Source organism: Oryzias latipes, chromosome 20 (assembly GCF_053564925.1).
Source record: "Oryzias latipes strain Hd-rR chromosome 20, Olatipes_Hd-rR_3.1".
Lineage (NCBI taxonomy): Eukaryota > Metazoa > Chordata > Actinopteri > Beloniformes > Adrianichthyidae > Oryzias > Oryzias latipes.
This window is the reverse complement of record NC_136256.1, coordinates 12,806,296-12,833,333: the sequence shown is the minus strand read 5'-3', so window position 1 is coordinate 12,833,333 and position 27,038 is coordinate 12,806,296. Positions and strand designations below refer to the sequence as shown.

Sequence of the window (27,038 nt, the reverse complement as noted above, 5' to 3'; positions counted from 1 at the left end):
AGTTATCAGGTCACCATAGGTTCAGCCTGTCTGTCTGCATGCTGCAGACTGAGGTGCAGAGACACAGACTGGTGTGAAGGGAAAACATTCCGCTTATTGGCGTGAACTTAAACTCTTTTTTTCGGGGGTGTTTTCTAGACTTTTTAGTGTCTTTAATTAGGTTTTTTTTTTTTTTAAAGGCTGCTTGTTGAACAAACATCACTCCTAAGAAAATGTCCATCCTTCCATTTACTCCACTTGTTCTCACTTACCTGGGAACATGTCAGGAGTCTGAGATGTTTTACTTCTGCGGCTTATCCAAAGGGATGCAATCGCGTTTCCATGACAACTTCATCAGTCTGAAGCAGTGGCAGAGACTGTCGGTGGTGCGGTGGTTAGCACTGTGGCCCCACAGGGAGATGGTTCAAATTTTGGCTGGGTTCTTTCTGAGGAGTATATATGTCTTCTCCATAAGCATGCATGGCTTTTCTTAAGGTGCTCCAGCCTCATTCCATGGTGAAAAGAACATGTCTTTTAGGGTCAGTTGGGAACTTTAAATTGCCTCTAAGGAGTGAGTGTTAGTGTGTGGTTTTATGTCTCTATATGCAGTGTAGTGAGCGGTCCAAGCTGTACCCAGCTTTCACCAAAAGAGCTGAATTAGCCTGTAGAACCCTGTAACTCGAATTAGGACAAAACCGACACAGATAATGGATGGTCTCAAGTCTGTCCAAGCCCTCGTCCCAGTGGTATGTCCAGAGTATTTCAAGCTCACAGTATCCTTTTAAAGTAGAAGCCTAAGACTCCTCAACTGTATTTATTAAATGTTTAAAAATAAATCACACAATTCTGAGAGCCAAGAAGATGACTGAGCACTTCAACGTCTCCTTATTGGACACCCTCGCGTCTTGTAGGGTCTGCTCACAGTTCATTCTTTGTTTCATGCCAGAGAACATTTAAAAGAGAACTCCCAGAGTAAATTATTTTGGCTTCTCTTGACTTCCAACATTACGGTTGTACTGTTAAAAAAAGTTAACAGTTTTTGGACCAAAGACCTGTGGCCATTAGTCGAAAAAACTACTAGAAGGACTAAAAAGAGGGGTTTCGCGTCTGTTGCTTAAGTTTAGTATCTGCTGGATGTGAACCGTAAACATAATAGGTTGCTCGTGTTCGTGACATTTCTCCCAGCTGGAGCAAACACTGCTGCACCTGATTAACTGGGCCAAGACACAAATGGTGATAGAGTCTTTTAATAAGGAGAGATCTTAGAAATGCAAATAAAGATTTATTTCTGGTTCAAAAGATGTGCATCAAATACGTCCATAGTCTTTGGTGGTTGGGCTCTGGGCCGATAACGCAATGCATGCTGGTGGGATAAGCTTGAATCACAGATGAGAAAACCCCAGAGCCTAGACGCTGATGGTGGTTGCATTGATATGCAACAATTTACTAACATCAAGTGTTACAGTAAGTTTATGAAAGTGTTGCACATCGGTGCAAACACGCTTTTCTACACGTCAGAATCGGCTGATTCAGATTGATTGCATAAACAGTTGACGAGTTAGAGTAAGTCATAAAGAGCATTTTTTGTTTAGGTGTTGTCAGCAACATCTCCGGTGTCTAATGGTTGAAAGGTCCATATATATCCTGAACTTAGAACAATTACTAATCTTTCGTACAAAAAGACGAACACATCATAGCTATAAACTCATTGGAAATAACTTCATGTGTATTCTCAAAAGTTTTCTTCCCCTGTTTTGCATGTTTCATCAACTCTCCACAGCGTATTTTGTGTCGAGTTCCCTTCAACCACTGCACGGCCGTTGTGTTATTGGACCTGTTTCATTTTTTACCTCTCAACGGTTCCAATCTTTGTTAGGATTCATGTTTCACCCTGGAGTTCTTGCCCTGCAGCATTTTTTGTTCTTATCGATCCAGTTAATTATTAAAGCCTCTTGTATCTTTCATCCGGCTGCCTCCTGCACCGCGCTCCTCTGAACACACAACCCTAACAGCAAAAGGTCAAAAAGACATAAAAGCTATCTGGAAAATTAAGTGCTTTACGGGGTTAACAACAAGAATCCTGATTGAATAAAGAAGCTATCGCAGGGGATGCAGGCATATGTTCGTATACTCCTCAGTAAAGATAAAGGCCATGTCACACAGCCACTTCACATTTTGAGCATTTTCCACGTATGAAATTTCGGTTTTCGTAATACATGTGTGACCTACGTAATTTCCGTAATTTTCTTGCGTTCATCATTCGTCGATGTATGCAGATGTCCATTGAGGGTTTCAGTCAACGTGTCTTCACATGTATTCGGTTTTGACCTGTTCAAAATGATGCAGTTTATAATTTATGTAGTTTATACGCAATTATTACGTAAATCTTGTGCAACTGGCCATGATTTTTGCAAGATGCATACGCACATTTGTGGCTATCCGTGACACTTCCACATATGTCCACGGACTTTTAACGCATGTGCCAACGATGGATAACTTTTATATCGCGTATACAATGCACATCACATATCATGTTAAAATAACATAATTGATGCATGAATCACTAATGCATTTTGGCTTTGCATTGATTTATGTGTTCTTTGTGAGGTTTATTTGTGCTTCTTCTCTGGTTTGAACGTGGCTCATTTTTGATACATCTGAATATTTCACGTGAAGACCACACCTTTTTTCCACGTATGTTCACGTATGACCAAATTTCATCCGTGTCATGTGCACAAATGTGCATAGTGGCTGTGTGACACAGACTTAAGAGGTAAATCCCGTTCAACGTCTGGGGTGTGTCAATGATACTAAAAGTGCGTATCACCCTTTCAAAGTTGTTAAAAAAAAACAGAGTTTAAAAAGTGTTTGTCAACAAGAAGTCTTTAGCTTATAATCATAGTCTGAATGTTAGTTTTCCTACCCGAAAGCTTATTTGTGTCTTAGTTGTGTCACCCAAGCTTTTCCAGCACAAGTTCTTCATTTCAAGAACGTGTTATGGTATGTACAGCTCAGTGAAGCAGCAGTGTGTATGTTTGTCTGCATCCACCAGTGTCTGAACACATGAATAGGAAATTTCCTCATGGGTCAACAAGCAAATTTTTGTAAAACAGCGTACTGTAGCTGTGGGATGGCAGTTGCTCCAGATGCACATCCCTGAAGTTCACTTTTCTTCTAATTGAAGGTGACACATCAGCGAGGCGAGTGGCGTCCAATCTAATGTGAGCAGCAATGCGGTCCGACTTGTCAGCGTGGGCTAGGACGCTTAAGAGTCACGTCGCAGCCTGTTCTTGTTCTCTTCCTCACAAGTCTTCTGTCAACCTGCTGAGCTCAAACAAGAGTTCTACTCCACTTTCAACAGGTTGGAAAGACAGGGCCGTTCTCATGACAAGCTTAGAACCTGTTTTGACTCATTTCACACTAAAATATGGTTTGTTTGGTTGCTGTGATCGCTCTTTCCCAGACTTAATGTTTCAGGGTTTAGACTTAATGAACCGCAATGAGGTGGGCCAGCCGACAAATGGTTATAAAACACCATTGATCTTGTATGATCACTGCAATACACCTTGGCAAACCAAAGCTAGGACATCTAGTTAGCTGGAAGAAGGGTTAGGAGTGGCTAACACACGCTAAAACAACATTAGCCTTTGATGAACATAAAATCCATGCGGGAAATACTGCAATCTGCATCTTGACTGCACATAAATATGTGGGAATAACAGAAGCCTTTATTTTGTAGGGACACGACTGGAAACACCAATCCACGTGATTGTTTGAACGGTTTCTAAGGACTGAGCGACATTTCTGCTTTGAAAAGCTCACACACTGCCCCAAAGCCGCTGTGTGAGCTGGAAGTCTGAGCTCTGCTCGGACACACGGTTCTCCTGCGTCCGGCAGCCTTTAACCCAGAGCTGCGGGACGGATCGCAGTCCGAAGTCTCCCACACATAACAAAACGACTAAACGCACACGTAACAAGGCATCCTCCCTTCCCCTCAAACACAAAGTTATTAACCCAGCTGTTCTGCTCAGAGACACAGTTCGCTCGGTCCACCGGCACCACCGGCAGGGTCCAGACGTCATGGGGCACAAAGTGCTCCTCCCCCGCACCCTCCTCGTGAGGGGTGTAAGAGAGGGGAGAGGCGAAGAGCCAGCGAGGCAAGGGCGGAGCTGCGCTTTGCACTGGGCGTCCGTGGAGCGGCCAGTCTGTCCTTTTTAAGCTCCAAAGCTTTCTCTGGAGCCAAAAACACCATCTATGCATGACGTTAAACCAGAGCAGTACTGACACACGATCGGAATGAACCATTTACGTGAACAACGATCGGATCAACAATCGGCATAACCCACCTATCTCGATCGGAAAGAAATTTTGATCCGAATGAGTCTGATCGGGGCAGAGTATTCCGAACTGTGTGTTTACATGACGCATTGTTCTTCTGATCAGGCGTTCTTTCCGATTACTTTTGTCCATGTAAACGCAGCTATTTTGTGTGGTTCTAGTGTGGTTCTTTGTTTCATTAAAACAAAGTGTTACTTCTTCTACGAGTCCCAAGCTGACGCAGTCCAGTGAGATGCAACTATGAGACACTTTATGCCTACGCAATGCAGCCACATTACAGGTGAGGAATTGCCGACGTGACTTCTGTTGCACCACACTGCTCTTTCATACCTGACCAGGTTGTGGTTAGAGGTGTGCATCTGCACAGCTCACCCTGAGGCCAGCTTGCCGCTGCGTTTCAGAGCTGTCTCACATCATTAGGTATTGAGAAGGTGAGTCCTGCTGTCTTTTTGCCTCATACTTCTTAGATTGTTCTACTTTATAAAAAAACAAGTGTTTTTACGTAAAAAAAAGAGGTAGGCTGCAAAGAGAAACTAAACACTAATCGTAAAAAAAATAATAATAATCCATCCTTGCAGTAAGTCATTTTAATTAACGAAAAAACATATATAAAGACCTCAAAATCTAGAAGTTGCACACAAGCATTCAAAAAGGGAAAATAACCCAAAGTACTCCCTGTTAGATAATTACTTCAGATAGAATGTTATACTGCCCAATAATGTTTTTTTGCTACTTTTAGACAAATGGGTTGTTTTTTTTTAGTTTTTATTAACCTAATTGTGATTCCTTTTGATTACAGTGAAAATAAAACTAGTGTAATAAGCAGAAGTGAGCGACCTTGGGAGCATTTCGGTAAGACAACTCAGGCAGGCTTTACTTAGGCCACTCCCCTAGGGCGGGTCAGTTAATCAACTCACTTGTGCAGCATCCTATTTAAGTCCAGGTGTGTAAGTTGTTCATCCTTCTTTACTGCAGCACTGCGTTCTTTGCCCCACCCTCCTCCCCGGCTTCCACCTGTGAGCTCCGTTAGGGGTAGTTATTACCCAAAAGTTTATGGAAATTTCTCTCTCTTGGAATTGCACGGAGTTTTATGCCAAACCAAAGGAAAGTGAAATGCAAAGTCAAAGGAAAGTGAAATGCAAAGTCAAAGGAAAGTGAAATGCAAAGTCAAAGGAAAGTGAAATGCAAAGTCAAAGGAAAGTGAAATGCAAAGTCAAAGGAAAGTGAAATGCAAAGTCAAAGGAAAGTGAAATGCAAAGTTAAAGGAAAGTGAAGAGCATAGTTAAAGGAAAGTGAAATGCTTACTTGGAGGAATGCGAAATGCTTACTTGGAGGAATGCGAAATGCTTACTCAGAGGAAAGTGAATGCTAACTAAGGAAAGTGAATGTCAAAGAATGTGAAAGCAACAAGTATGTGGAAGCAAACTAAAGATGTGAAAATAAATATTATTACTACTGCATGAGTTGTCTGACTGAAATGACACAAAATGAACAAATGAACAAAATGATGATGAGATCTTGGTGCAGTTTGGTTTATCTTAATAAATCCTCATTAAATCTCAAACTTGTTCTTATTTTTAGAACATAAATCTACATTTTAGTTTCCTACCTAAAGCTTTAAGATGTTTTAAATCAATCAAGTTGAGTTTTATTTAGTCTGAAATCAAGTTTTTCTGTTGTTAAGAGTATGAAACAAACTGATTTGGACTTATTTTAATAATAATTTCCTTACTTCTAGAACCTAGCTCTTATTGTCTCAAATAATTTTATTTAGTGAAAAGCTTGGAAAGGTTTAGAGGAGGGGGGTCCAAACCTTTGTGCAAAGAGGACCAGATTTGGTGAGGTGACAAAATGTGATGGCCAACCTTTCTTTGAATCCTAAGCCTAATAGCATAAAATGCAAATAAGAATATCTTTATCTTCATTTTTACCAAAACTACTGTGAATTCCTTATTTGAAGACCAGAAATAAAATTTTAAAAAAGTCTGTCTTGAACATTAAAGCTGGGTTCACACAACATGTTACATATTATGTAGTATTAAAGGCTCACTGTAAACCATCAAATGTAAATCATGTGAACAGGAAAATAACACAAATAGTATCTTATTCAGAGATAAAAAACACTGTAGTTTTAATTTTAAAAAAATAAATCGGTTTATTTTTTTTTACAGTTTTTTTTTTAGAAATGATTTGAAAGTGTCACAGAAGGGTCCTGCCACTGCGTTGCCATGGATTTACTGTAGCTTATGACGAAATTTTGCTAATCACAACCAATAAATTGGACATTTATGTTTTAGATAGTGCTGGAGGCCACATATTACTGATTTTCCGACAAGAACCTACAGGCCAGACTTTGGACATGCCTGGTGTAGAGCATAACTTAAAACCTGGTCAAATATCTTCAATGTCTTAAAACAAGGCTGGAAATCTCTGCAAGTATAAATGGTTTGCATTGAGCATGAACGTTAGAGCTCCCTGTATTAGTCATCCAGTTCATTGTAACAGAACATTCCTCATAAACCCATGCAGCTGTGTTTATTATATATCAGGTAATGTCACTGCAGCTCCTTCCAAAACTAAATGAGCGAAAAGCAGCTTTTTTTTTTCCTTTTTACCACCATCGCTGCTTGGATTATTCTCTAAATGTAAATTAAAAGGCTTTATTTATAAAGCTTAACTGAGGTTTGGTTATTGTAGGTCCAAACCTGAATCTCCATTATTTTCCTTTTTTACAGCAGCAGCATTTGGGTGTCTAAAATTGCAGTCAATTTAAAAAGGACGCATGAATAAGTAAGACGGCGGACGTTTAACATCGTGGGGGGGGGGGGAAAGGGGGGCTCCTGTTCGGCACATAGATTTTTAAATGACATTTAAACCCAGCTCCAACTTGCTTTCTGGGGTTTTGCCTGCAAATATTGTCATCTATTACAGATGCCGTTAGATCTCCATACCAGCAGGCCCTATAGGCCTTTTTTTTTCTTTCACATTGCAACCCTGTGGCTGGATATTTATTGGATGTTCCATGAAATGAATCACATTGCTAACGTTGCTACTCAGGCTCCAACACATTACATATTAAGCAGATATGAATCTACTGTTGTGATATAAATGTTCCCAAAGCAAGAAGTCCGATTGAACCAAAATAAATATCAAAAACACAATTTTTTTCTGAATTTTTGTTGTTGTTCTTTTGTTTTTTTTATATTCCAAAATCTTGGAGCAGAAATCCCAAAGGAAGTCTTCACAAAGCAGCATCAGCGTCTATCCCACAGAAGCTGGTTTTTCGCTGCGGTCAGCTGTGTTTTCTTGCACTCTGCTGTCTTCTGCAGCTAATAAGACTTTTTCAACCTTCTACCTGCAACTGACGGCTGAGATGCACTCCTCAATAATGCATTAGACAGCCAGGCAAGCACCCCTGGGTCCACCTCCCCTCCCTTACACAAACACACACACACGAAACCCCTTCTCTGTCTTTCAGCCCAACCCCCTCCCCCCCCACCCCATATTGTACAGCCGAATACAGTGCTGATGTTGCCTCTGCAGCCTGACTCAAAGGTGAGTAAGGCCTATTGATTTGTGGACACAGAGCACCACTTCTCATCTTCTCCTGACTGTAAAATGGATTGGGGTGAAGATGATGGGGAAGGTGGTGGTGGGAGGGATGCACAACAAAAAAACAAGAGGGTGGTGTGTGGGGGGGGTGATAAATAAAAAGAGAAAAATAGCCCCAAAAATTGGAAAAATGAGTCGGGGGGGGCTTTTGCAGGTTTTCCATCTGGGGTGGACATTCTTTTATGGTCCTAAACAATATGTTCACTCCTGGACCTTGTAAAATAAATCTAGCATTATTTTATTCTTTTTTTTTTTACAAAAAAAATCAGTTTGAAAGACGCCAAACCAGCCTGAGCTGTGGTTGAAATCCAGCTTTATGAGTTTATGGTGCACAGCTGCACAGTCACGTGTTTATAAAACAGACACCCGAAAGTTAAATTTACTTACTCCACTTTTGCAAGACAGCCAGATAAACATTCCAGCCACAGAAGTTAACCAGAGCAGAGCCAAGATAAGGAGCATTGTGTCTCTATTTGTCTCTGTCCACTGGTGGCTGCCTAAGAGGACTTACTATTGATAACTACATAATGACCCCCAACCACCAGCAGCAGCAGCACAACAAATGACCCCTCAACCAGATGGCAAATTAGCACCAATTGTCCAAAAACAATGTGGACAGATGAAGACAAACGTGTGCAACCAAGGGAGAGGACTTTTCTAGACTTTCCCGGTGAATGAACGCAACGGTTGGGAGTTGCCACAAAGTGTTCCAACGCACACGGGCAAAGTTCATTCTTTTAAATCAAACACAAAGACTTTGGGTTCAGTTGTTGAGACGTGTAAAACAAAGCTGCTCACAAATGTTTTATCGGATGTTTTGTCTTTTTGATGTGCAGACATGACGCAGACATGGATGGATGGATGGATGTTCGCCGACAGTGGGATACTGAACAGTTTAGTCTAAAGTGGAACTAAAGTTAGCTTGATAAAAATGGTTGATTGTCTGTTGGTCCACCTACCTGCCAAAATTTGAGCACCAATAAACTCAAAGTCCCACTGTGATCATCTTTTGAGCTATTACATTGATTAATTGATTGATTGATTTCCTTTTATTCCATACACAAAAAGTGCTATCGTGCTCTAAAAGGGAGTGGGTAGAAGAAAAAATCTTATTCATTTGCACCCCAATCTTACTTTATTTACATTTACTTTTAACATAAACACAAAAGAATTGTAAAAACATTCCCAGTGGTCTTTTAATTATGATTAGGCTACTTTTAGCCAAAACCCCGTTTCTGCAGAGCGACAGTAGTTCATTAGAAACTCACAGGAGCGGAGTAACCCCGCCCCCACTTCCCGTCAGCCATCTCTTTACGCACTCTCCTGCTAGCTCACAGCCCCTCACACCCCCAAACTGGCGTTACAGGTGTAACATAAATGGCAAGCAAAACAAAGACGGACATGAATCTAGTCCTCTACAAGTGGAGTGGAGCAGCACTTCTATGTCACAAGCACAAGCTGTTTCAAATGGCATTTTTTTCATCTGCTCCTTATTCACAACAACTCGAAAAAAGAAATACCAATAAAATGTCATTTTAATCTTAATTGTACTTAATGTATGTCCTCTGTTATCAGAAAAATGCCCTAAGAACGGGTTAAAAACACCAAAAACACTATTTTTATTGGGTTTTTAAAGTGTCCTTATAATGTTTTTTGACATTTTTAAGTCATGGGAACTGAATGAGAAAGTTTTAAATACCTACAGTCAATTTTTAATAAAAGTTTAAATGAGAGGTTTGCTGAGCACATAGAAAAATAGACGCCTTTCCAAAAAAAATTTAGGAATTCTTGCGTTTTGAATTTGTTTAAGAAAAGCTTGTGGAAAATTATAATATCCCTTTTTTTCTTTGAATTTCTTACAAATGTAGAACACTTTTAGAGAGATTTCAAACACCTGCATGATCTCTGAGATCAATTTTATTCAAAATTTTAGTAACAAGAATGCGAGGTCTTTGCAACTCATATAAGAAAAGTGAGATCCTGAAGTTCTGCAACTCTGAATATTCGAATTTTACAAAAAAGTAAGAATCTCTAGTAGGTCAGCTGGAAAGCTCGTTGCCTGTTTTCTGCCAGTCTCCACCAGCTGCATGTTTTTACAGAAAGCTGGTTTCAGCGTGTCTGCTCAAGGCTCACAGCTGCACACTCAAATTCTACCCTGTGTGTTGTTTCTGGCCATTTCTGCAGATTGAGTCAGTGTTAATGACTTAAGCAACGGAGCTAGTGACACACTGCCGACAGAGTGAACCATTCCAGCTTTCGAATGAACTGAAGGAAGGCTGGCAATAACAGAATTCTATGATGAATTGCACTTCTTACTCTGTGGCATCTGGCTTTAAGACAATACGATCCTCTAGTTACTAATGTCCCATAACAGTTTCCAAGATCTTTATGTTTTTTTTTCCCTTATGTAAATTAAAAAGGGAAAATGCACGTGTTTGGGATGGTCAGTCATCACTGTGCAATGAATTTGGGGAGAGTGAGATGAGTTAGAGCCACGCTAGAGACTATTTCTAGATAAAAAAACACAGGAGCGCTGCAGAAAACCACTAAATAAAGAGGCCATAGCTTCTGTTCAAAGAAGCATAACAAACCAAGACTTATTTTAGCTCCTCCGGTGAACCAGTCGAAGGAGACGCACTTCTGAGCGAACCGCTGCTGTACTCAGCAGAACCACAATCTGTTGCTATTAGATGATAAATCAAAAACAAGAAGTGAGGCCATGAAACACAGTCATAAACCAAAAAGTCTGCTCTATGATTATTTTACATGTGTTTCTGATAAGAAATAGGCCTGACAATAGAAGCTGATGAAAAAAGGGAACTTTTTTCTACTCTACTTAAAGGTTACAACTGAAAGGAATGGAATACTGGAAGTTAAACTGTTGAGTGTTAAAGTATTTTCTTTTTTATTAAATCTGAATATTATGATTTTTTTACAAATTATAAAGAGGGAATATATGGGAACCCCCCCAAAAAAAGTGATCAGAGCACCTTTATACTGCGGAATTGTTGAGAAAACGCTTATAGAGGTCATGATGCAAAGATTTTTTTTGTAAAAGAGATGAATTTATCTTAACTGAATTCAATAGAAGGTACACCCAAAAGGTGATTCTTTTTTGTAAAATAGTTTTCAAGCAGCCAACACTGCAAACCCATTAATCAAATGGGAAATTATGATGTGTTTCTGCCTTTTTTGTTTCCAAAACTGACTCTCCTGTTTCAAGTTCCTTTTTATAAATCTGTAAAGTGCCCAGAAACACAATAAACCACAACACCTGTTTATGACTCAGCAAACTTTTCGGACAGTTTTTTGGAGCATCTCCCACTACCTGTCCATCTACTTTCTGACGTATTGGCTTAAAAAAAAACCTTTCACTTGGTATGAAACCTCATGAAAACAGGGTTTGTGCCGGCTGCAGACAAACAGTGAGCACGTCTCGTCTCCATCAGCGAACAAACTAACCTCAGGGGGGTAACAGAGGGACGGCAGGCTTGGGCTTGTCAACTTAAAAGCAAGTATAAGCAGCTCAACGACACATCCTGGAACTCCAGTTCCTGACATTTGTTCTCCGTCTCTGGGATAAAAACGTGGCTCAAAGCACAGGATGTGGATTGTAGACAACTTTCCTTCTGTGAGACCCATTTATCAGCGATTACCATCTGAGTTCCTGCTAAGGCAACCTGAAAAGGTGTCTTTCCTTCCTGTCATTTCTCTTTTTTTTCCCTTCACATGGTTTCTTAAGCATACCTTGCTTCCAACCTGTTTCTTCCGTTGAGAAACCAAGCATAAACTTTCCACATTATCAACCCCGTAATTAAGTCATTTTTAAGGAATTTGGCCGAATGGCAGAGAAATGCTAGATGGAGCCGGTCTGATTGAACCAAACCAATGACCTAGAGTGATTTTTTTTCTTCCTCCAAGTGTCATTTGTCATGTTATTGGCAGATAAACTGACCTCTAGGGGAGAAAAATGAATACAAAACTGCCATCTTTTTAACCAGCAGGAACAGCTGGTGGATAAACGAATAGCTTGACCATCCGAATCCCTGCACTGTTCAAAAAGCAACGATTGTTTAACCAAAAGCCTGCTCCTGCCATTACTATGATCACCAAGCAAATGCTATGAAGCGCCCAGCCTCATCCCTCACAATAATTCCTTCTTGACAGATTTATGGCGTGCTCTACAAGGTTGTTGAGCCAGTGCTGGCACCGGGACCGTGCATGCACCTGCACGAGTACGTCTCACCGCTTGCTGAATCTACCCTGCCTGCCAAAGCCACTTCCTTAAACATGTCAGGCATAATCCTGTCATTAGAAGGGGGTGGGGAGTAAAAGCAGGCAAGTGGGTTATTGAGAGAAAAGCCTGATAATCTGGGTTGCAAGCCTCTGTGTGGTCGTCTTCACCACACATGAGTCAAAGGGGAATAAATTTGTAGCTGCCAGCATTTTTGGCATTATTTATAAACATACAAGGCTGGGAGAAGTGGATGTGGTTTTGAGGTGTTCGGTGCTTTACTCTACAATGACATCCAGTTAGAAGTTTCCTTGGGCAAGGCACCGAACCCCACATTGCTCCTGGTGGTTATTGGTTGGTGCTGCCATCAATGTGTGAATGTGTGTTAACTAAATCATGTTTGCATGATTTAGTTCAATTTAAGTACATGTCTAATTCCTGGTCAGATTATTTTATTTGCTAAAATAGGACTAACATCCATGATAATAAAATAAGCAATCTCTATAAAACTGCAGTGTTCCTTATCCCCCCATAATCTGAATATGTTTGGAAATAATGTCAATGATGTAATAACTTTTACTTCAGGCTTCAATTTGTGTCACAGAAGGCGGTTTTTGGTGACTATGGACAGAAGCAACTTTTCATCACGGTCCTGGCCCTGTATCCATGATGTCTAAGTTTGGACAGTAAACATGAGAGTTTAAGCACAGGCATGATGGTAGAACTCACCCAGAGTGGTTGAGTACTTCAGCTATCACAAAACAGCTGGGAAAAGTCACAGAGGGGGGAAAAGGTTTAAGGGTGTAGATCAGGGGTGGCATGCGAGCTACTCCAAAAGATGTACAGTAACTTTGTGTATTTAAAAAACCGCCCCTCTCACCCTCCCCGGGTGGTTTCTCAACCAAGCTTGGGTACTTGAATGAGATAACGGTGGCTCCTGGAGGCAGGCAGCGTGGCGGGACGTCTCCGTCTCAAACACAGTCGAGGAGACATGCGAGGCGACCCGTACCCCGGTAAACACTCCTGCAGACCGGAGTTCCGGCTGTGAGGCAGATGCTGCACGGATGGTATGTGCATGTGATATGCAAGTGCCTGTAGGATGACCACACAAAATACATTCTGATTGTCTAATTTCCTCATCTCTAACAGTCAGGTTGCACATTTATGACGTGAAATAGAGTAACGGGTTCCTTGTGCAGGGTTCGGGAGGGTCACGTGTTGTTTAAGTGTCGCTATGACCTGTCGCCCTGAGCATGCCTGTAGAAAAAATGTGCATGAACATTTTTACCATACAGACTCACTACAGACCTTGATATTTATTTTGTGTCACCTGCGTGCCTCATACAGGTTTGCCTTTTTTTCCACCCACAGACAGCTCACATCCACCAGTAAGGGCAGTTGTAACTGAGGGTGTATTCAGGCTGGACACCTTTTGTTTTGCTTAAAGTGAACCAGGGTTCGTTTCCCTCAGTAATCAGGAACAAATTTTCAGTCTGAATACACCCAAGAGGACCCTGGTCCAGGACCAGGAACCGCTCTCGGACCCATCTTTTGAGGTGGTCTTGGTTCATTTCCAATCGGACTGAGCTTCGCTTCTCAGATTCCTCAGTCTGACTACAATCCGTTCCTGGAGCAGAGCAACTGGACCAAAATGGCCACCGTAGCCGACGAAAACAGAGTAGAAAAAGGCAACAAACAAGCCGCAGCAACGATTGTTGTGTTATCAAACAGAAAAAACTGTTTATTGTCAGAATGTTTATTTTAACAGAACTTCTTACATTCTTTTTTGTCTCGTTACACCTAGCGCTGCTGTGATGAAATCCTAAAAGCTACCTAGAAAAGTTCCTAACGAATTCTCTAAAAATAATGCCATAACACCACAACAATGAGACACAGTATTTATTGAAATGTGATCAGATTAATTCAGACTCATTAAAACATTTTTTAATACATATTGCTTCTCTGTGTTTTCCTGACAATCTTTATGTCATAAACAATGATCAGCCTACCTTCTAGCAGTCTTCCCTACAGTAATCGCCTCACAGCATCTCTCCACCGGACCAAAAAATCGAGTAAAAGGTGTTGAGCCTGACGTTGATACTGACGTTCAAAACTTGTGAACGAAATATAAGTTATATTAATACTATATTATATAACTAATCTTGTAAGTTATATAAGTTTGAATGAACTAAAAGCGCAGGACATAATTTCTGCCTCTAGCTGCTTTCCGCCGCCCTCGGAATTCCTGACTAATGAGATCTTTAGTCGCATGGTTTTGTTTTTAAGCTTTAGTCCGAAAAAGGAAAGTCCCCTTGACAGCAGTCTGAATACAGGTTCAAGACTCGATCAGGACCAAATTAACCCTTGTGCTATCTTAGATGACCCCACCCTTACATTGACGTGTTCTCCCTACCATGACAAAGGTGGATAAAGGTGGAAAGATTTCATGTAATCCATGGGCACAATGAAGATCACTAATCATTGAAGAAAAAAGGTTCAGCCCATTGTCTAGTGGGTCTAGATGACCCAACTCCCAATGTCAACTCCCAGTGCCTAGGATAGCACAAGGGTTAAGCAGACTGGGTCCAGACCAACAGATGTTTGGTGTAGGGTGTCGGAATAGACCCTCCACCATAATTTCTCTTTCTACCCAACTTGTTGCATCATCCTGACCTCCTACTATTCTTTATTCATTGCCATTGCCATTCTTTTCAAAATTGCAGTTTAAGTGTTTTAGCGTCTTTGTATGCTGTGTGACTCAAATCAACGTAGGAAAACATCGGCCTTTCCCTGAGCAGGAGGCAAACGCTGATAAAAGAAGAACCCGACAGGCTGGCAGGAAGAGATGGAAGATTCTGTCCTGTAAACAAAGAAAAAGTCAGCTCCTCCATTCCATCTGTTGCACACAACAACCTACCATTTTCTGCCTTGGCATCCTCTGTCTCACTCTGCTTATGAGGTTTTTTGGCTGACAGTTAGCAGAAGCTAAACAGCACACATGGATAAACTTGTTTTTTTTTTAACAAATATTTTTGTCATTTTATTGCAAATACCATAAACTCAGTACCTGCGTTTTTTTGTTTTGTTTTTTTTATCATGAAGGATTCGTACATAGATGTCAAATGAGAAGTCCTAGCTTTCTTTTCTTTAACAAAATGGTGTATATTCCTCCACCCCTTCCCCGGGCAGCTGCAATCCAACATTAACAAAGCCCTGCGAAGCATACATCCCTCTGCCATGTAACTCAATCTTTCCCAGAGGTTCGAAAAATAAACTGTGTTCCTCCAAACAGGGCTAGAGGTAGCATCTGTCAATAAAGCCTAAATGAAGGGCCTGATTGTACAGCTGGCTGGCCGAGAGCCATTTCTGCAAAGACAGGAGAGGAGTGAGGGTGAAAGAAAAGACGAGGAAAAGTGAGAATTTGGTTGTTTAACTTTGGTCAGGCCCTTCCTCGCCCGTTCTGTGCAGCTGTAAACGCACCAGTCCAAATAAATCTGGGATGCCAAGGGCTATTCTGCTACACAATTCAAACCTAAACGCACAAACTGCAGCACGTCTTCAGAGGTTTCTTTACCGCTGATCGCTTGCTGCTTTTTTATGAGTTCATAGCCTTTTCTCTGTGTTCGGGAGGCCTGTGGCGAACCTTTGTTCAAACTGAGAGCGTTATTGTGTGGATTTGAACACAAATATCACGCTAATGAGCATTCATGCTTGGTTTAGTAAGGAGTTGTCGATAGTCTGGCAGCCTTTCTCTATCATCCAACAGGATGATAGAGAAAGGTATATTTTCTGCACTATATGGTGCACTGGATTATAAGGCGCCCCATCAATCAATGTTCTATTTTCTAACTTATGTTAGAATAGGCATAGAACCACAAGGGACGTTAGGCCAGATTAGTCTGTCAGTCAGACTTTAATACTTGGGTTTTCGATAATTCTAGAACTTGTTTGTAATACACGTTAGCCACGTCAGAAGTTTCAGATTGTCTGTAACTTCCAACCTTGTTTGCAACTCATAAAAAAAGAAACTAATACCCTTAACCCTTGTGCTATCTTAGATGACCCCACCCTTACTTTGACGTGTTCTCCCTACCATGACAAAGGTGGATAAAGGTGGAAAGATTTCATGTAATCCATGGACACCAGTGAAGATCACAAATCATTGAAGAAAAAAGGTTCAGCGCACTGTCTAGTGGGTCAAGATGACCCAACTCCCAACGTTAAAAGTGCCAAGGATAGCACAAGGGTTACACAAACTACTGCAAATATGCTAACTCCCACTCCCAACCATGTTAATAACAACAAAAAAACATATTCCGGCACGGCTACAAGTTACCCGCTTTAGCATTTTCCCAACAACACCCAACCTTGTATGGAATGTGTAAAAAAAAAAAAAAAACTCATATGCTAAAGGAAACATAACTGTGACTATGCTGACCCTTAACCTTGTTAGTATCACGTAAAAAAAAAAAGAGTTAAAAACTACTACAAGCTAGCCTTGTATGCATAATGTTTGAAATCCCCAATCTATTTGCAACATATAAAAAAACAGACCGATTCCGCTAACAAACTTTACCGGGAAAACAGTGTATACTCACTCCCAACTTTTTTAATAACACGTGAAAAACAAAAACTGTCTTACACCACTACATTTTTTTATTCACCTTTATTTACCAGGGAAATGTCCCATTGAGATTAAGAATCTCTTTTTCAAGGGAGTCCTGGCTAGGGGGAAACAATAAATCATGTTTACAATAAAACACGTCAGCCAAGTTAGCGCATTCACAATACCTGTAACTCCCAACCTTGTTAGTGACACGGAAAAAAAATCCAGTCCTAAAAGGACCAGACTCACATTTTGATGGAGCGCTGTGTACCTCAAAATTGCTTTGACATCAGTCAAGTAAACCAGAATTAATCCATATATAAGGCACTCTGGATTATTGTGGATTCTCCTTAAAGATGGCCAAAGCGAACTCCACAGATGTGTGAGTGTTTGTGTGCAACCTTCCCTCCCAGCGGAGCAAACTGTGCGAGCTGCATGAAGTGTTCCAGCATCCCACCTAGCAAAATAAACCAGACGATTGAAAAACAACATACAGGCCTGGTTTCCACTCATGACCTACACCTAAAACTTTTCCAGTCCTCCGCTAGACCCCCCCGCCCCCCAGCCTTGTCCTCCTCCTATCCAACCTCCCCTCCCCTCCTCCGATCCTCCTTCTTTCTTCTTTTTCACATGCTTTTACAGTGAGGTACGCTGAAAGCTCTCTTTGTTGCCACGGTCTGTGGCGTTTGAATGGTACCAAACAAGCGCCCAAGTGCACCAAGCCCCCAAGACGGCCACTGAATAGAATTCTTCCCCTGACTTCTCCCTGGCCGAGCGACAATGAGTGGGACCACTCCTTTCTAGTCAAGCCCGCACTAATGGCTAAGACAATATTTGCAGGAATGAGGGGGATTTAATTTGCATTCAGCCTGTCTCCATTTCTTTTCACAAAACTCGGGCCTGCTCAGTTCAACTGTGCCGCGGCTTCTGAAAGTCCGATCTTTCTTTGATGCCCCCCCCCCCCCCCATCACCAGTACCACAACCCTGTCTTTTTTTTTTTTGGAGTCTTTCAAACACCATTTGCTGGCTTGAGCTTTGGTTCTCTAATTCAGAAATGAAAAAGAAGTGAGGGGTTGGGGTGATCGGGAAGAAACAGGTGTGGTTGGAAAAGGAACATTGAGGCTGCTGAGGTTTGTTTTCTTGAAGTGTCCGGACTTTCTTCCCTTTTGCGGCGTCTGTTCTTGCAGTATTCAGCGCCTCACCATGCAGTCCTCATTGTGAAACGTCCAGATGAAGGCGCATCTTGAAATGCGTCCATAGACTTGCCTCCAGAAAAAAAAATCTTACAGCTTTTTTTTTTTTTTTATCTCAAACTGATATCCCAAAAAAGCCATTTTTATAGGTTCACAATTAGCTTTGGGCTACAAAAATAATTCCTTGGACTGGTGCCTGATTAAATAAAGCAATTAACGGAGTCGTTTCTGAAGAAGGGCGGTTTAGATTACAAAAGAAAAATACAACCAGCAAAAACAGTCCCTAATGCTGAGTGACAGCAGCGAGTGCGCTGAGATGTCGTGAAACACCAAACTGTGTTTTTCCTGCAGGCTTTTTTGAAGTCCTTTAAAGCAGGTTCCCCGCACGTATTAAGACGAGCACACAGTACTAATTATCACGCTGCAGTGTTATGCCCATTTGAGGCTAAGAATGAAAATGTTCCTGAGGAGAAGTCGCCTTCTCAAATGCTTGTCGCATCGATTGCAGCTTGTATAACGGACTTTAGTGTCTCCCTGGCGGGTGAGCAGCGCACCAACAAAAGGACGGAAGAGTGCAATGTCAATTTGGATATTAAACTGAGGGAACCTGGAATGTAGCCATGAGCCGCCGTGTGCGGAGACAGATCTTTGGCATTCTTAGAGACAACAGAGAAATCCACACTTGGATTGTGAAGTAATGATCTGCTGTGTATTTCTTTGGATTACTGTCAGTAAATGCAACAAACATTCTGGTAGGAACAGAAAGCAGTTTTGTGGGCGTGCATTTTTCTTTGTTCTTTTCCAACATGAGACATTTTAGTGGTAAACAGTGTTTTTTATTTTATTTAAAGTCACACTCCAATCATCTTTTGATATATTTAAAAATCGTTCCCATGGTCTTTTAATTATATTTATAGCCAACCCTAACCCCAACTTTATCCAAAATTTAAAAAGCAATTTCTTTTTCTTGAACATAGTTTCTGCAGAGCAGCAGGAGTTTATTAGAAATTCACTTCTGAGTTGTGGGTGGGACTGCTGGTGCAGAGTAAACCTGCCCCTACTTCCCGTTATCTATCTGTTTACACTCTCTTCTGCTGGCTTACAGCCCCTCACATCCATAACCTAACATTACCGGTGCAGAAACAATGGAGAGAAATATTGGAGCCATCCAGCTGTACGGTTTTGATCCAGATACCAGCTCAGACGAGGAAAACAAAGACGTACATGGATCTAGTCATCAGAATGGAGCTTAGCAAGGAGCTTGTGGTTGTCGGTTCTACACCACACCTACAACCTTTTTCCAACAGCATTTTTTCTTCTGCTCCTATTTCACAACGATTTGAATAAAAAAATGCTCAGAAATGTAATTTTGAGCTTAATTTTCTTTACATATGCCCTTTATTATCAGAAAAATGCAACAAGAACATGTTAAAAACACAATTTTCATCAGAGTGAGTTTTTTTTTATCCTACACTCTGTCTAGTTGTCTTCAGTGCAGTATGCATTGACCATAATTTTTATTGTTTGAACTACAGTTCAACAAGGATGTTTATTAGGAATGCACATAAAGATTTATTAGTGTTACAGAAAAATGTCCATGAAATATGTCCTTAATTCTTGGCGGTTAGGCCCTGGGCCAATGGCGTCTTGCATATTTGGGATGAACTCTGAGCATCGCTCCAGGTGTAGAACAGCGTGGAGGAGGGACAGCAAACTGTCTGGAATGCAGAAAAACAACCATTCATAAGTTTAAAGGCAAAAATGTGGCTGAGAAGAAGATGGGCTCTTTAGCTATTAGTTCAAATTGAGTGCCTGATTGATAAAGGTGTGCAGAGTAATGTAAAAAACAAGAGTACCTGTAGGTGAGGTAGATGTACCTAATTGAAACTGCGCCAAAGCTTCACTACAACAGAAGTGCACAGGTATGATGTCACTCTGTTACAATCCTATTAACACACTGAGAAGTTCAAATGCAAGCCAAGTCAGGACTGTGTCCCAATCAGATGTGACAGCTCAGGACTTGTTGAAGGAATAAAGACACATCGAAAAATGCATTGATTTACTGAGCATAAGTCTCGTACTGACTCTTAGTGAAACTTGCACTAAAGTTCACCTGTGGTTTCCATTTATGTGCCTTGTCTATAGAGTTTAGAGAACACTTTGTCAGATTTCCCATTTTTGTGTTTTACAGCCTGCCAAATTCCAAACTCATGTCACATTCTAAGAATGGTTCCTTATCTTCATTTTTTACCCTACAGCTTCTTGACCACCTTTTTTTTTTGCACCCTTATCTACAAACTTTACCCCATTTTTTGATTACTGTTACTCTTCAACCGTTTACGCAGTTGGCATAATTCCAGCTGAAGCAGAAAAAAAATCTTTGCGCTGATATGCAACACTTCTACAGTAGTAAAGTGCTTAAATAATCATTGTAAACCAGCTGATCCTGTCGCAGAGAGATAAAACTGATGCACGTTGATCGCATGAACAGATCAAAATTGATAGTAAATCAAAGAGCGTGTCACCGGCAAGAAATGTATGCTGATATAACTGATGTAAATACAAAAGGGGTTTATACAAATATACACATATATATATATATATAACCTATCCAATTAATATTCTGAGAGGAAGTGTTTCATGCAAAGCTTTTTAACACTAGAGAGGCAGTGGGATCTTTCACATCACCCATGTCAACAGTACTAGTTCAAATTGAATCAATACCCAAATTAATTTGTAAAACAAGTTGGGGCTTTATATTAAACTTAAGGATTAGAGTTTTAAATCTATTTTTATGGTTAAAAGCAAAGGAGATCAGTCTTTGGCCTTGTGATTTCTTGAGGCTTACTTGAGTGTCCCTATGTACCTTCATTCCTTGGTTCCTTTAGCTGCTGCAAACAAGTTTTGTCAACGTTGCTAACGTGCACGCAGAACTCGTAAAAAGAAAGGAGTGATCGTACTGGTTTGTTAGGCAGAGTGAGTATTGGAAAAACAAACTACAAACAAAAAATTTCAAGCTCCAAATATTTATGGGAATCATTCAGACCTGTGTGTGAGTCACAGCCCTTTGTATTTTTAAAAGCAAATCGTGTAAGCAAAACCAGGAAATTCTGCAGATTATATATGTGTAATGGAAATTTCTGACCCATAATAAGACACCTAAAAATACAGCATCTAAATTTTTGTGCATGCAGGATTTCTTTGTATGAAAATTCTTGTATCATCTTGAATTTTCAGAACATGTCATCGTAACATCGATCAATACATTACATTAAAGTCCCACTCCCATCATCTTTTGACCTATTTTCAAAAGGTAACCAGTATTTCTTTTAAGCTATGATTATGCATTATTGGCCAAAATAAAAAATCTGTTTATTTCGACCCGGGGTCGTTCATTAGATCGCTATTCAAACAAATGGCACTTCCCTGAATGATAAAGTTTTTAATCTAAAAAGTTTACAAAAAAATAAAAAAAAGATTTTAATTGCAGAAGCCCCGAAACGCATATATCAGTTTGTTTACATAGACTTTTCATTGGGAGGGGTTGCTTGAACACCCGGTGTGAACGTAACATAACATGGCATTTGCATCTTCGTATGGAATGTGGCAGCTGAGGTTCATGTCCAGGACAGGCAATGTGTGGTTCTGTTGAAGCACTACATTTCGCAGAAGTCCAGTTTTTGTGTGGCTCCTCCAATTTCGTGAAAGTTTTTCATTTTTTTTTATAATCCTATAAATGCCATCCATGCTTATCTGCCTTTACTCTTACTGCTTCTGCTCTTAAGGAGTTCCAGACCCATTAGCCAACGCCAGTTCGTTGCCCTTTATGGTGACTAAACCTGGTCTCAAGTCTAGCTCATGTTTCCATGTTTAAGTCTGGCCTTGTGTTTAACTTGCCTCTCCCTGTCTCAGGATTCCAGCCTCCAAGTGTCCCAAGTGTGGATGTCAGTCCGAGTCCTCCTATAGTCCGGTGGAAACCTCAAGCTCTGCCAAGCTGCGCTCTTACCTCCAGCCACGCCACAAGCCGCTGTTCTCTCCAGCTGCCCTCCAAGCCACATCAACTTTCCTGGAAGGAAAAAAAATAAAACTCTTTACTTACCGTTCACCTCCTTGTCCTCATTCTGGGTTTCAGCATCTGGGTCTGTCAATCCTTCATGACACTCGGAAAAAATAAAGAACTGTAAAATCTAAACAGGCAAATACTCTCAAGTTTGTGCATCAAATGCATAATGCAGGTTGACTGTCTTCAGCTTAAGACTCCATATGGTGTAACCTTGGCAAAAGAATGTTGTGCTATCCTAGGCACTTTAAAGGCCCGTACACACCGGGACGAATATTCGCCAGGCGTTATTCGCCAGCGTTTTTCGCCACGTTTTTTGTGTTCACACCCAGGCGATTTTCGCTGACGATGAGTGGAGTGAACATGCAATTTCATTCCCTGACATTAGATGGCGCTTAATGTAAAACAGAAATACTCCTGTACACAAGGTGGCGCTGCGCAACTTTACGCTTCTTAAAGTCGCTTTTCACTCAGAAGAAGAGAGCAAGTATTTACACGCTTGTCAGAATCAAACAAAAAAAAACATGAATATTTCAAGCACCAGTAGCTCCAACTGGTGCTTGGTTCGGGGATATTTTAGAATGTCCGTCATTATTGCTTCGCGGCTGTGTAGACGCTACTTGGCGTCTATCTTCTTCGCTGGTATGTGTGCTCAGCAAGGCAGTTTTGTGTTTGAGCGCCCCCAAGTTGTGTTTTACTGTAACTTCAGAAGCTCCAGACACGTGAGCAAAAGCGCCGTTCTCATTGGTCGAGTAGATTTCGACGCGATGCGTCGAAAAAAAAAACGAACCCGAGGCGTTTTTTTTTTTTGACGCTTTAACGCGTGGCGTTTTTTCGCGTCGGTGTGCACACTCTCATTGGTGCCCTTTGTTTAGTCACGAGGCGTTAAACGTCGGCGAAAATCGCCGGCGAAATTCGTCCCGGTGTGAACGGGCCTTTAGGTTGGGAGTTGGGTCATCTAGACCCACTAGACAGTGCTCTTGACCATTTTTCTTCAATGATTTGTGATCTTCACTGGTGTCCATGGATTACATGAAATCTTTCCACCTTTATCCACCTTTGTCATGGTAGGAATAACACGTCAAAGTAAGGATGGGGTCATCTAGGATAGCACAAGGGTTAAAGGGCGCACAAATGTGTCTTGCTGTTCCCTTGTGGCTTGTGTGGTCACCTAAAGGGATGTCATTAAAATTGAATAGTAAGCGTATCGTGAAGTATTTGGAAGGATAATGTGGGTGGCACACACTTATGACATATAGGTGATGCTGTAATACGGTTCCCTAACGCAACACTTCAGTCATTAGCAAGGTGTACACCCTGGCTCCTTATTGATTGCACACAAATGCTGCACACAAAGGCTATGCAGGTGATATGTAAGTAGCCAGGACACATTACAAGCATTGATTTTACCATGAAACATCAGTTCCAGCTAAAACAAAACTATATTTACTGCCATCTACTGATAGGCTATCGTATTACATCATGATGCAAACAAGATGCAAGCATAACTTACCATAGCGATTGGTAAAATTGTTAAGTTTCAATTTTTTAAACTGTAAGTGTTGTTGGAGGGTGTTTATTTAAGGAACCATAGTCTTGTCAAACCACCATGAAATTCTCTATTCACTGCAACATGAAATGTTCTAATTTTTCAACTGAAACAACAACCAGTGCGAATTTAAGGTGGCACAGATGCCCAGCTGTCTATGTCTCACCCTTATAAACTCCAACGTTATAGGTTGTAAATCTGCAGTCCTAACTTGTGCGATTATTCCTGAGGAAGAACCATACACCAAATTGTCACTGCCACCACACCTGTCTATTCACCTCTTCTCCACCTCTCATCTACAGAGTTCAGCAGAGGAGACAGAAGGGTGCCTGCTATCAAATCATACTGAGAGATGTACCTCATATACACGAAAAAATCGTGTAAAACTTGCAGCAAAAACAAGAGACCCAAGCGTTGCAGAGAGCTGTAGGTGGTAACGACAAGCTCTCTGACTAAAAGCTAGTTTTCATGTGTGTGAGACTGTGTGCAGATTTATATTGGATGAGCGCCTGTGCTGTTTCTTAGATTTTTTTTTGGGGGGGGGGGGCAGCACCCTTTTTCTGCTCGCGGTCATATTGACTCCAGCCGCAGGCCATGTGTGAGCCCTGGCTGACTCTGCAGATGAGGGGGGAGGGGGCGCTGAAAGAAACCCTGTGGGTGTGTTTAGTTTTCCACAGGGCAAATACCCCGCGCTCCTGTCTTCCAAATTAACAAGATAAAGTCCCGACGATAACGATTCTGACAGCTTGTCTGTCTGTTACGTGCCTTTGCCGAGGAGAGACGGAGCCGCTCTTGTCTATACGGCAGGAATTCCAATGAGCTGTAGCCGAGGACTGTTTGCATTTGCAATTGCCGTCTCGCAATTCATTTTAATGACTCTAAATGGCTGAAAATTCCTGATCCCGTTTCAGTCTGAATGAATTGATGCAGCTGTTTTATTATACCTAACATTAAAATGAAAGTTTAACTCATAAAATGGCCACTCAAAGGAAGAGTGCAATGAAGCAAAATCATATGCTGCACAGGGCTCTCTATAGTACTCTCTTTAAGTGACGTGTCCACCCTTGTGCTGTTGACGCGCGTTCAAGAATACGCTAATACAGCGTTCAAAAACACGGGTTTGGAGTTCAAACTGGACTGTCACTACCCAGTACTAGCTCATGTCTGCCTCCTACATTTGGGAGAGGCTTGGTGTGAAATGTTGAACTGGTGCAAATCCCGTGAATCTTTTTTTTCACAGCTCTAGTCCGATATATGAAAGACTTGGTGTCATTAAATTTCAGCACTTCCTAGAATGAAAAGATTCCTACCCATACTGCCAAATCAGAGTCCAGACTGGTCAAAGTTCAACCAGGTTTAACTTTCAACATGCGTTCTGTGACTGTTTTTTTCATAGAGCCTCTACATGGTTTTAAAAATGTGTGTGGCTACACGTAAATGTGTCACATTTGACACAAAACCTACATTTACGCTTGTTTACATAGACGTTTCATTGAAAGTGGTTGGTGAACACGCTTTGCAGAGGGCGGTGTGAACATGGCTTTAGAGTTTCTGCAAGAGCCCTCCTAATTAATACCTCTGCTCTACGCTTTCAAACTTTTTTGTCAATTTAAATACAAAGGCGAGGTTCAATGACAGCTCTTAAACTAACAAAAATCCAGTCTGTCCCTCTTGTAGATCATAAATCCCCACCCCCACCTCACCCCCTGCCAGCCTGGTGACTCATTTTTGAGCACTTTGAATCGACTGCACCGAAAGTCTTCTGTCTTCCACTTGCAGGCAAGCTTTGAGTGAACTCGGACCAAAATGTTTGGAATCGCAAATGGCGCGCTAGGTATTTCAAAGGCAGCTGGTGATTACTTACATCATGTTCCAAGGCGAGCCAACAGCCAATCAGATACAACACTCCCAGTTGCGCTCCTACTGTACACACAGGATTCCCCTAAAATAGGAAAAACATTCGCAGGCTTCTGTGTCCTGCTGGTTTGAGTTGCACAGGGCTCCAGCAGCTGTCCTCATGTTGGACTGGCAGCCAAGAGGATCTGCTTTTGTTCCTGCAGTGCAGATGAGGTTGTTTGAACAAGCCAACATGGCAGTGATCAGTGGTACCGCTCATTGGAATATCAAAGGAGGGACTTGTCAACAATTGACATCAGACCACCACTACTGTGGAGCTGTGAGGAACATGGAAGTTGAGCAAGACTCAAAGATTTGAACAGGTAATCTCTGTAAAGCAAAAAATTGAGCTACTGAGACAATCAAAAAAATTAAAAGGCTCTGGAGTTTACATAAACGAAAGTCTTACAAAAAAAAATGCAGAAATAGCAAGATGTGCTCGACTGCTAAAGAAGCAAAACAAAATTCAAGCAACTTGGACCAGGAATGGGAAGATTTACATCAGACCCAACGGGGTGGAATCTACACGCTCAATGATGATAAGGAACATGAAAGAACTGGACCGTTTCAAATGACTGACATAAGAAGGTATGCTGGGATCGGGTTTGGGACTGTTCAAACTGGACTGGATGCCTGATAATTATGACAGACAATACAATGAAAAATAAAACAAGTTGCAAAGTTAACTCAGCTACAAAGGATCACTTATTGCTGTGTACAGAAAATCAGTCTGATTCATACATCCAAGATCAATCTGAAAACACAAAGCATGACTTTGAAAATGACATTGACCCGGACTCAAACTATTATAATGATCTTGAAATTAGTTGTAATTATTATACAGTGGAACAGTTTAACAGCAATGTGGACATTCAAGAAGGCTTATCAGTTATTCACTTCAACAGCAGAAGTTTATATAAGAATTTTTCTTCTATAGAATTGTTTCTTAAATCTTTAAAAAGATTTAATGTGATTGCTGTATCAGAAACTTGGCTTGATGATAACAAGATGGTGGAAGTCAACCTTGAGGGGTACGAGCTTTATACTACCAATAGAAATAAAAGAAAAGGTGGAGGAGTGGCTCTATACATTGAACAAACAATAAATAGCAAAATTGTCGACGAATTATCTTACACTATTGATAATGTTCTGGAATGTATCACAGTAGAAATAGAAGATGGTCTTTCAAAAAAGATATGGATTAGTTGTGTGTATAGACCACCGGGAACAAATATGGCCAACTTCAATGAAAAAATGTCTGAAGTTTTAAATACTATGGGCACAAATAAAATAAAAATAGTATGTGGTGACTTTAACATAGATTTAATCAATCCAACTGGTTTAAATCAAACAAGAGAGTTTATCAACTCAATGTATGGCAACTGTTTATGCCCAATAATTAATAAGCCTACACGTATAACCACAGAATCAGCAACGTTGCTAGATAACATATTCACAAATAGAACTGATAAAGAAATTTTGGGAGGCCTTTTGTTTTGTGATATTACTGATCACTTGCCTGTGTTTGCAGTGTTGAAAAATGTGTCTTCAAAGAAAATGTATACACAGA

General features: G+C 40.9%; 1 long non-coding RNA gene across 1 annotated transcript; it reads right to left on the bottom strand.

The window, feature by feature from the left end:
- Positions 1–19,342: 19,342 nt before the first annotated feature.
- On the bottom strand, positions 19,343–25,784 carry LOC144988371 (uncharacterized). The gene is made up of 2 exons (XR_013652258.1): positions 25,437–25,784; positions 19,343–22,029 (listed from the first exon to the last, which is right to left on the bottom strand). It is a non-coding gene; the product is annotated as an uncharacterized LOC144988371 (long non-coding RNA).
- Between the last annotated feature and the right edge of the window lie 1,254 nt (positions 25,785–27,038).